Raw genomic sequence first — 10,852 nt, 5'->3', positions numbered from 1 at the left:
TAGGATCCTAAGTCTTGTGCTGGCTCTAAGGTTTGTGAAACATGCTTTTCAACTTGCGTGAAGTCACAAAACAAGGCAAATGTGGAAGATAGGGATAGCTCATAAATTACACCTTGTTTATTTAAGGTAAATGATCCATCTAGTTTTTTTTTTCTTAACGGCATTATTTCCCCATCTCTCTGACCTGCTTTGAGTGTTTGAGTTTCCCATGATGTAAGACAAGTGTACTTTTTAGTGGTTGAGACACAAGCTCAGTTTGTCTTTGCTCTGCAGGGCCTTAAATATTTCTGACCCTAACACAATCCAACATGTTACAAGATGGTGCACATCAAGCACATGGCACAAATAGAGGAAGGGCTCCATTCTTACTTGCAATTATTGCTGCTATTTTTTGGAGTCCTCTGTATCAGGCTCCAAACCTCAGAAGTCATTGCCACCCTACTCCTGAGCTGATTCATGGGCAAGGGCAGAGAAAGTGTGCCTGGCAAAGCAAGTAGTGCCACACAAATTTGGGAAACTGTAATTCATTTGGGGCAAGTCCAAATTGTTAGTTTGTTTGAAATAGAAAATGAATGGTTGGGCTCATGTGGCTATGACTGATGAAATAAAAGCTGATATTTGGCTGTATTTTATGATCATTTAACATTTGAGTTGCTTACGTATGAAAAAAAAAAGACATATTCTCTGAGAGCAGTATGAAAAGTGGTTCTTTAGTAAGCTTGCCTAGAAGTTAAAAAGCAATAGAAAATGGAATTATATCTGGGTTTTGAATCCACTTTGCCTCTATAACTTGTTTCATACTCCTATTTAACCAGTACCTTAGCTTGTTCTTCACTAATAAGTACTCAGGTCAATTTAAATAGGAATGTACATAAAACATAACTAGATGCATCCAGGGGGAGTTGGATGCCTACCATATTCCACAGTTAAACTTAAGTTGCTTTTAGATTATCTGCTTTTCTGGATTATTTGCCCCTCTGCTTTCAGTTATTGCAAAAAGAAAAAAAGAAAAAACAAAACCCTCCAGATTTGATTTACTGAAATTCTGAGTTTGTCTTCAAGATGTTCATTCCCCAAAGTACACAAGCAACATAAATAATTCCAACGCATATGTCTATCTCTCTGCCGTATTCTACGATGCAGGCATTTAGTATGAACTGGGCTGGGATTCTGTTTTCTCTAGGTCAAGGCAAATATGTTCTTGATAGTGTAGATATGTATAGTTAAATATGAGTAGTTGAGCGTGTGAAGGAAATGTATTTTTCTTTGTAAAACAGGTTGAAAAACAGGACTTAAAGTCCTTCGAGGTTTTCTCCCGAAGTCCTAGTCTATTTAAAAACAACAATAGCCATAATAGCCTGCTCCTAGAGTCAAATATACTCTGTTTATTAATAAAATAGTAACATGTTTAAGTATTTAAATATTTTATTAAAATACAGTTACCAATCTTATTCCTTTTAAGTAGAGTACTTAATGAATCTAAATGATCAAGCTTTAAAAGAATAATACATACTTGTTCTTGAGTAAATTTGTGATTCACAGGTATAAACTGCCAGTACACAGTCATCCTGTTCTGAATTCAGTGTCCTTTACACGGTGACATTGGTGTTATTTCCCCCTGTTGCCAGCCTGCTCGCTGCCTGGCACCGTCTGAAAGGACGGATATAAGCAAAGTTGTTTGTGCAAGAAAAGAGAATCTGACCACTTGTAGGTTTGATTTTATTACCTGAAAGCTAAGTGGATTCACATAAATCACACAGTGGCTCAGATCTCCAGATAAGAAGAAAGCACACATCACCATATGGAGCCTCTTAAAGCTCTGGATTCTATGTGAAACATATTTTGGTGATATGTTATAAACAAACCCATGTGGCAGTAGGGAAGTGCAAATAACGGTTCGTCTGCAAAGGCTCGTCCATATCTTAGGAAAAGAATATGATAGAACAACTGCACAATGAGTAACACCAACCTTCTGATGGTCCTAGGAAGCTGCTTAGCCCAGCAGACTCAGCCCCCGCAAAGCAGAGAGCTTTATTTTCACATTAGCTGGGGCCTCTGTGGGCTTGTGTCCTTGGCTCAGGGTCAAATGATTGCATAATGCTTCTCATAAGTGAGCCAGCAGAATGAGAAACCAGAAGGGCAAGAATGCTTAAAGGTGAAGGTGGCAAACCCAGGAGACAATCTCCAGATGTGTCTTGGTTTTGGGAGCTTCTTTCTGAAGAGAATTTGTGCGTCCCAGCAGACAGGCCAGGAGGGTCCAAGGTAGCAGACACAGTTGTGAAATGGGTTATGGTTACTGGGTTTCCCCACCGTTAGTACATACTGATTGAAGTTATTTGTTGATTGAATAGTGACCAAAACAGTTTTTTGTTGTTGTTCCTGTCATGATGGACATAAATGCTGTTGACCAGAATTTAGGGATCATTTTGGGGTTGTTGAGGACACTCCTCCTGACCTGGGGTCTTTGTCACAGTTTGGCTTCTGGAACAAGACAGACTGGAGCTCACAGACATTGTCTTCTGGTCTCCCAAACTCCTGTTTCCTCCACATCATATACACACAGGATTCAGTTAGTAGCCTCTTCATCACCATTGCCATTAGTCAAAGTTAAATTCTATTGTATAGTTCTCCTCATTGCTTCAGGGTTTATTTTATTTTATTTTTTTTTTGCTTCAGGGTTTAAACAGTATTTATGTTCTAACTTATTTTCTTTTATTTATTAATTGATCTCTTCTTTTATCCCTCATCTCAGCCTATGTTTGTTGAGGCCATTGTATCAGATCCATGGGAAACAGAATATACATAGTTCCTCCCCTCCTGGACGCCCAGTCTAGCAGGGAAGATTGTGAATTTCAACGTTGGTACTCACACCAATCGATAAAAAATTCAACATACTATGTCATATTTAATGAGACTATTGAAAAATATTACAAATTGTACAGAAGGCACATTAGGGTGAAGAAGCTTCTCAAGAGTCTGGAGAAAGATCTAGGCACAGGAACTTGCAGGGAGATTCCAAGAATTGATGGATTTTCTAGTCTTGTTAGGACAAAAGTTCAGGCAGTAAAGTAAAGTTGTGTCTATATACTCTCCTCATTTCACGAAATAATCTCTTCTCTCAAGTGGCACAGATGGTACCCAGGGTAGTTTCCTCTGAGTATTATTTAGCAATTTCGCTAAATTACGAATGGCCGTGGGTTAAACAAGAGCGATGTTAACAGAGACGGTGGTGAGTTGTCTGGGGCTGTTGCAGGAGGTCTAAGGTATCATCAGTGTCCTAGCATTTTTTTTTCCTTTCTTCTCCCCTTCTATTTTAGGAGGTGCCATCCTTTCTCAGGGTAATAGTTACAAAATGGTCTCTGGTGATCCAGCCAGGACCTCCAGTTTCCAGGTGCAAAATAAGAAGGGAAGGGAGAAAAGGCATAATTTAAAAAACATGTTTTTTAGAAACCCTACCAATAACTCTACTTGTATCTCAGTGGCCAAAACTCATATGTGGCTAACACCGTTTCTTTTCCCAATAAAATCTGTTAGCAAAATTTTAATTGAAAAAAATGGGTACTGAATGGATTAACAGGTCCCATTACCCCCCCCAGCTAGGACACCCAGAACATGCTGAAACCTTTTAGGAATGGAAAGACATGCGTAGGCATGGAAGCTGGAAGTTGTCAACCAGAAAGCTTAAGGACTCTCCCCAGAGAGAACCATGGGTCAGCTTCCCTCTGGCACACATAGAAAGAAACTTGTGGCTAATTTCCGGAAGTTCTGTTAAGAAGCTTCTGTACAGGGGCGCCTGGGTGGCTCAGTCGGTTAAGCGGCCGACTTCAGCTCAGGTCATAATCTCGCAGTCTGTGGGTTCGAGCCCCACGTCGGGCTCTGGGCTGATGGCTCAGAGCCTGGAGCCTGCTTCCGATTCTGTGTCACCCTCTCTCTCTGCCCCTCCCCCGTTCATGCTCTGTCTCTCTCTGTCTCAAAAATAAATAAACATTAAAAAAATAAATAAAAAAAAAGAAGCTTCTGTACATGTTTCTCTTCAAATAGTTGGAGCTTCTAAAACCTTACAGCCCGTTTTATGTGCGTGTGGACAACGTACGTGGATTTTTGTATTAATAGAGATTTCTAAAATATCTACTTCACATAAACAGTGAAGCTTTTTCAAGTACTCGTCTTATAGATAATAATTGATTGGTACTTTAAAAATAGTGACCCAAGGGAAATTTTAATGATTGAATTATGATATTTATTTAATACATTGCGGGGGGGCACCCGGGTGGCTCAGTCGATTGAGCGTCCAACTTCTGCTCAGGTCATAATGTCATGATTCATGAGTTCAAGCCCCACATCGGGCTCTATGCTGTGAGCACAGGGTCTGCTTTGGATCCTCTGTTCCCCTCTTTCTCTGCCCATATCCTTCTTTCTTTCTCTCCCTCTCTCTCTCTAAAAAATAAATAAAATATTTAAAATATATATGTTTCTGGGAAATCTTGATTTTTAAAAATTGTTTGTATTTGGAAGCACTTGCTTCAGCTATTAAAGATAGTATCCCACCCATCATCTGCCAAAAATACTCTTTATTTCTTATTAAAACAAATAATAGCTGTGGAGAAAGCTTGCGTATGAAAGTACATAGCTCTTTAAATATCATCCTATCTCATCTCAAAAGCAGCAAATGGAAACCTATTTAAATGATGCAGTCAATTTTAATGAAACTTGTACAAAATTAAAATATAACAAGACTAATCAAGCATTGGCATTAACAAGAGGACACATCCCAACAGAAAACAGCACACCCAGAGCAGGCTATGTCAAGGAAAGTTCATTTTCAAAGGAATTATTTACAGAGGTGGGAGTAGGGTGCGGGGAGCTACAGAGGTAGTACAAGGATCAGGGCTGAGTAATGGAGGGAGAGCTATTACCTCTCCTTGGCCTAAAGGGGACAAAAGTAGAGAGATGTTAGCAGCACCCGGAGGGGAGAGAGTTGTGTAGGAAAAGTTGTCTTTAGGAGCAGTGATCTTAGGTCAAGAGAAACACGCAGCTTCAGAGATACGTCTAGTAATCTCCTAGAGAAATCAAGGAATAAATACCCTGATCCCCTGCTGAGGCTTCCATTGGCCAAACCAACCAACAAGCAGAACCCTGTACTAGAAGCCCTTTGTCTATGTTCCAGGCAGGACAGATGGGGAAGGGAAGACCTGGAGGGATACATAGAAGATGTCCCACAGAACAAGGTAGGGATATGTGCATTTATAATGTGCGATTCTCTACCCCTGGAGATACTACAGGCTCTTTTTCATGAGGGAATATATAATGTCATGCGCCGTTTGTCAGCTTAACCGATCTCCTGGTATCACCAAGGGTACTTCACAGCTACTCTGCTACCTTCCAGAAACCACCTACAAAAGTGAATTGATGGTGCATCCTTGTTAACAGATGAAGATTTGGCATTATTAGTATAATTAAAAGGATTTTAACAGTCTAACCTCCTCCCTCTACTGATTCCTACATACTCCAGTCAAAGTAAATTAAACCCATTAATCAACGTGGTAGAAATGATATACGGTACAGGATACAGGCCGAACCGAGAAGAGACTAACAGCCTTCATTATGTTTAATTTTGTTCCCCAGCAAAGGATAATAAATTCAGATTGTAACATCACAATAAAACATTTAATTATTCAAGAGCAGGGCAAGACACATTATAATCAGCTCTCTATTATGTGTCTTCATTTAGGTGCTAATAGATGCAATTGAGTAGCCCAGCCGGTCTTAAGCTATAGATTTGAAGTGAGATCTCAACCACTCTGTCACCTCGGAAGATGGTCCCACCATGAGGAGCTTGCCTTGGGATATGGGCAGGTGGTGACTTGAGATTTGGGGTTCGTTCATTTACTCTCAATTCAACCTACTCATGTGAATTCCAGCTATATGTTAGGCAGACCTCTGAGCCTCATAGTTCCAACCCTGAAGTAGACTAAGTGCTTCTCCTCGTGTAAGAAGAAGCACATAAGGCTTCGTAAGAAGGCACGTAAGGACTGGAACAAAATCCATCCTTCTTATCTTAGCCTTGAAACTCTCAGATGTCTCAGACTTCATCTCGTGCCACCTTCCTCCCTGCTCACCATGTTGCCACCATCAAGCCTTTGCTCTTGCTCAAAATGCAACATAGTTCCCACTTCATGTGCCACGCATATGCTCTTTCTCCTGTCTAGAATTCTGTTCTTCCTGATCTCATGTGACTGGTACCTTCTCATTAAGTTATCTGATAAAGAGAGCCCTGGCCTGACCACCTTTTTCAAAAGAAGCTCCCCGAAACCCATTTACTCTCCTTTCTAAATACTCTTCATAGTACTTATCACTACCCAAAATTACCTTTCTTGTTTATTTACTATTGTTTATCTCTTCATTCATAATTAGTATAGGAGAAGGGGCCTTTTCTGTTCTTATCACTGTTTGGTCAATGTGTATGTAGGCTGGTGCATAATAGGTTCCCAATAAATATTTGTGACTGTGGCTGATCATTCTTTTTAAAGATGGCAACAATAATATTTCCCATCCCACATGTTTTTTTAAGACCTAACTACTTCCCTATCAAGTGATGGTGACTAATTCCACACCCATTCAATATGGGTAGGCAGGCTTTTATTGGCTGATATCCAATAGGGTATGGTAGAAGTGATACTGTAAAACCTCAGAGGCTAGGTCGTACAGAGTGATACATACTGCCTTTGGAGTCCAAATTAACCCACATGGAGAGTCCCTGAAACTCCTAGAGAGAGAGAGAGAGAGATGCCCATCCATCCCCTGGCTACTCCAGCCCCACACTCTTTCATATCCAGGCACCATCTGACTTGAAATCACATGGGAAACTGAGCCAAAACCAGCCAGGGGAGTCTTTCCAAAATTCCTGAGCCATAGAAATAAGGAGACAGAATAAAATGATTTTTGTTGTTTCAAACCACCAAGTTTTGGAGTGATGTTACACCCTACTAGATAACCACAATACTGAAAGACTTACTGAATGAAAGAGCAAACTAACAAATTATTACTCTCAGAGTGGAGAGAAGAACACATCTTCAAGATGGAAGAATATGTTTCAGAGATCTGTGTGTGTAAGCAGAAATAAAGTATTTTATTTTATTTTTTATATGAAATTTATTGTCAAATTGGTTTCCATACAACACCCAGGGCTCATCCCAACAGGTGCCCTTCTCAATGCCCATCACCCACTTTCCCCTCCCTCCCACCCCCCATCAACCCTCAGTTTATTCTCAGTTTTTAAGAGTCTCTTATGGTTTGCCTCCCTCCCTCTCTGTAACTTTTTTTTCCTTCCCCTCCCCCATGGTCTTCTGTTAAGTTTCTCAGAATCCACATAAGAGTGAAAACATATGGTATCTATCTTGCTCTGTGTGACTTAAGAAATAACATATTTTAGAAAAATTTCAATATGAAGTGTCTCCAGTATAATACAGATTCAGTTATACTGTTGATCAAGTAATATTCCCTTTAGAATAGTATAAAACCCTTTTTTTACCACTGCACAGAAACTACATGAGACAAACTTTGTTCCCTATCACAGGTTAACACTTTTTCATGGTAGATGCTACTAGTTCATTACAGCATTCTTTCTTACTCTGGCCTCACAATCCTTTACAGACAGCCATTAACAACTCATAAGAGTTGGCACTCAAAATTTTTGCCATTCCAACCATAAGGAGATGCCAACATCCCAAAATGAGCATTGAAGGTGGTATTCACTCCTTACCTCCCACCACCCCTTTCCTGGGATTTCTGTAGTGACCCCAGAACAAGGGACAGCATGAGAATTTTGCAAGTTGAAAACATTAAGCCTGGTCTGGCCACACTTCTAAAATTCTATGGAAACACGTGTTTTCATGCCCAACGAGGGAGGCAGCATTTGTTTAAAGGCTACTGGAACTTCTCACTGGTTGATACGCACACGTGGAGATCTCTGTTGATAAGAATTTGCCCAGAATTGCTAGGATTGTTAGCATGGTGCTACCATCTTCAAAACCTTTGTCACTTTGTTTGTATTGGGTGGCAGTGGGTCATTAGTTCTGCAAGGATTTCTTTTACTCATAATTGCTTCGTGTCTTTTGTATCTGTCTTTTATCCACATACATATGTCTGTCTTCATCCGTAAACATTGACATAGTGTCATTGTTCACTTCAACTTAGATCTTAGGATATCTAACTTCTTTTGGCCAAAGGCATTTACCTATCTCAAATACTGCTTTCATCAATCAGTCCATCCTAGTTCTGGACAGAGTTAATGGTCACTCTTTCAGAACTGTAATATCAGCTGGCATCATCTCCTAGCAACTTCCACTATTCTGTGTAATTTAATTATTTTTGCAATTACTTTAACTTGTCCAATTATACTGAAACTCCTTGAGGGAAGAAACCATTTCTGTTTCAACTTTGCATTCCCTGCAGAATCTGGTTAAAAACACCCTTCTTAAAGGAAATCCAAAATGTCAGTGTTTTTTTGCAACTCAAATTACTCTCAATTCACATCCAAATCTCCCTTAAAAGTGCATTTGTAATCTGAAGAAGGAAACACATTAGAGAACCATTCTGTTTAGTAAACTGTGGTTCTGAACTGGGGACACAACTGAATCTCCCACTCCACCCCCCAACAGGTGGTTTTTAGGGATGCAGGGGAAGTGTACTTTGTCATAAAATTTGGAGGCATTGCTACTGACATTTAATGTCTAGGTACCAAGGACACTAACCATACTGAAATGTGAGAGACATCCCTATGTAACAAGAAATTGTCCTGCTAGCATATCAACAATGTCCCCAGTGAGAACACCAAGGGATGGTTTACCTGGCTGTATTAATAATAGCCATGGTGGGGTGCCTGGGTGGCTCAGTCAGTTAAGCATCCGACTTCATCTCAGGTCATGATCTCACGGTTCGTGGGTTCGAGCCCCGCATCGGGCTCTGTGCTGAGAGCTCAGAGCCTGGAGCCTGCTTCGGATTCTGTGTCTCCCTTTCTCTGCTCCTCCCCTGATCACGCTCTCTCTGTCTCAAAAATAAATAAATGTTAAAAAATTTTTTAAAAATAATAATAATAGCCATGGTTATTTTCACTTATTTTGTGCGCACACTAGCTAAAAGGTTTAGCTCTGTGTGATGCTTCCATTTTGGTGTACATTAGAATCACCTGGAGGATGGATTCCAGCACAGATTGCTAGGGCAGCACCCTCGAGTTTCTGATTCGGTAGGTCTGGGATGAGACAGCAAAATTACATATTTTACAACTTCTCAGGTAATGCCAATGCTGCTGGTCCAGAGACCACTCTTTGAGAATCCCAAACCTACAGTAATTTAACCTCAAGAATATGCTCTGAGCTACATTCTACATTATCCTTACTGTTCAGGCGGTAAAACCAAAGTTGAGAGGTTAAGTCTATCACTTATCCAGAACTACACAATTAAGATTTGAACCTAGATGTTACAAGTGTTGTTTAAAGTAAGAGTGAACCAATGCATTCATTTTTGGGGGGGCAGCATGCAGAGAAGCAGAAGTGAAGATTCTGGAGCCAGGCCACTTGGTTCTACTATTTCTTATCTGTATGATCTTGAGAAAATTACTTAAACTCTCTGAGCTTCAGTTTCCTGATTTGAAACAGTGGTAACAATGGTTCTCTCTCAGAAGGGTTATCATCAAATCATAAAACGAGATACTGTATGAAAAGCCTAGAATAGTACTGAAGAATAAACTCTCAATTAGCTTGCATTCCTGTGGAAAAGACAAAGAATAAGCTTGTAAAACTATAAATAAGTAATTCCAAATACTGGAAGTGCTATGAAAAAAATAGAAGAGGGAAATGGGTTGGAGGTAAAGAGTAGGGAGATTGAGGCAGAAGAGGACTCTTCCAAAGAGGTCACCTTTGAACTGAGATGTGAAAGACCAGAAAGAGCCAGTTATGCAAAACTGGAGAATGAATGCTCCAAGCAGGGGCAAGAGTAGGTGCAAAGACAGAGGGGCAGGAATATGTTTCCCTTATCCTAGAAACCGAAAGAAAGCCAGAGATAGAGTGGAGTGAGGGCAGGGAGTTTGGGGTGGGCGTGGAAGGGAATGGAGGCAGAGTACGTAGTAGAGTGGGACGGAATGGCATCAGAGAGGTTGGTAGCACTTGATTAACCACCAATCTTGTAAGGTCTGATGAGAAGCATACATTTCATTCCAGAGGTGGTGGAAAGCCATTGAAGCAGTTCAAGCAAGGGCGTAACTTGATTGGATTGTTTTTTTTAACAGATCACTCTAGCTGCTGTATCAAAAGTGGATTGTGGTGAGCAAGAGTGGAAGCAGGCAACCCAGTTATGGAGCCACCGTGTAGACCACATGGCTTGGACTAGGGAGGTGACCCTAGAGGGGATGGGTTTAGAGTACCTGCAGCTTACTGACAAATAACACATAGGGAGGAATAGGGTACTAGGTTAGCATCAGGGTGGATGGCAGTGCAATCTGCCATAATACGGTAGAAACATGTTTGGAGTTTAAAGTAAAAAGTTCTGTTCTGTGGGATGGATTACAATAGGCCACAAGGAATTGTGGGGATTGTGGACAGATTTGTTATCTTAATTGTGGTGTCGGTTCCATCATCCTCAGGCATGTGCGTACTCATGTGAAATACTATTTCTCATGCTCAGGCTGAAATTCAATACCTTACATGCTTTAAGTACTTGCTGTGACTCAGTTATGCCTCAATAACTCTATCGTAAAATGCTGTGAAAGAGAATCATGGTATGGAAGCTGAAAATACGCAACTTTGGCCTAAGAATTGTTTTGTATGGAAGGCATTTGTGTTCCTGATATCCCTTA

Source organism: Panthera onca, chromosome A2 (genome assembly GCF_046562875.1).
Source record: "Panthera onca isolate mPanOnc1 chromosome A2, mPanOnc1 haplotype 2, whole genome shotgun sequence".
Taxonomy (NCBI): Eukaryota; Metazoa; Chordata; class Mammalia; order Carnivora; family Felidae; genus Panthera; species Panthera onca.
Note: the sequence above shows the minus strand (reverse complement) of the source record.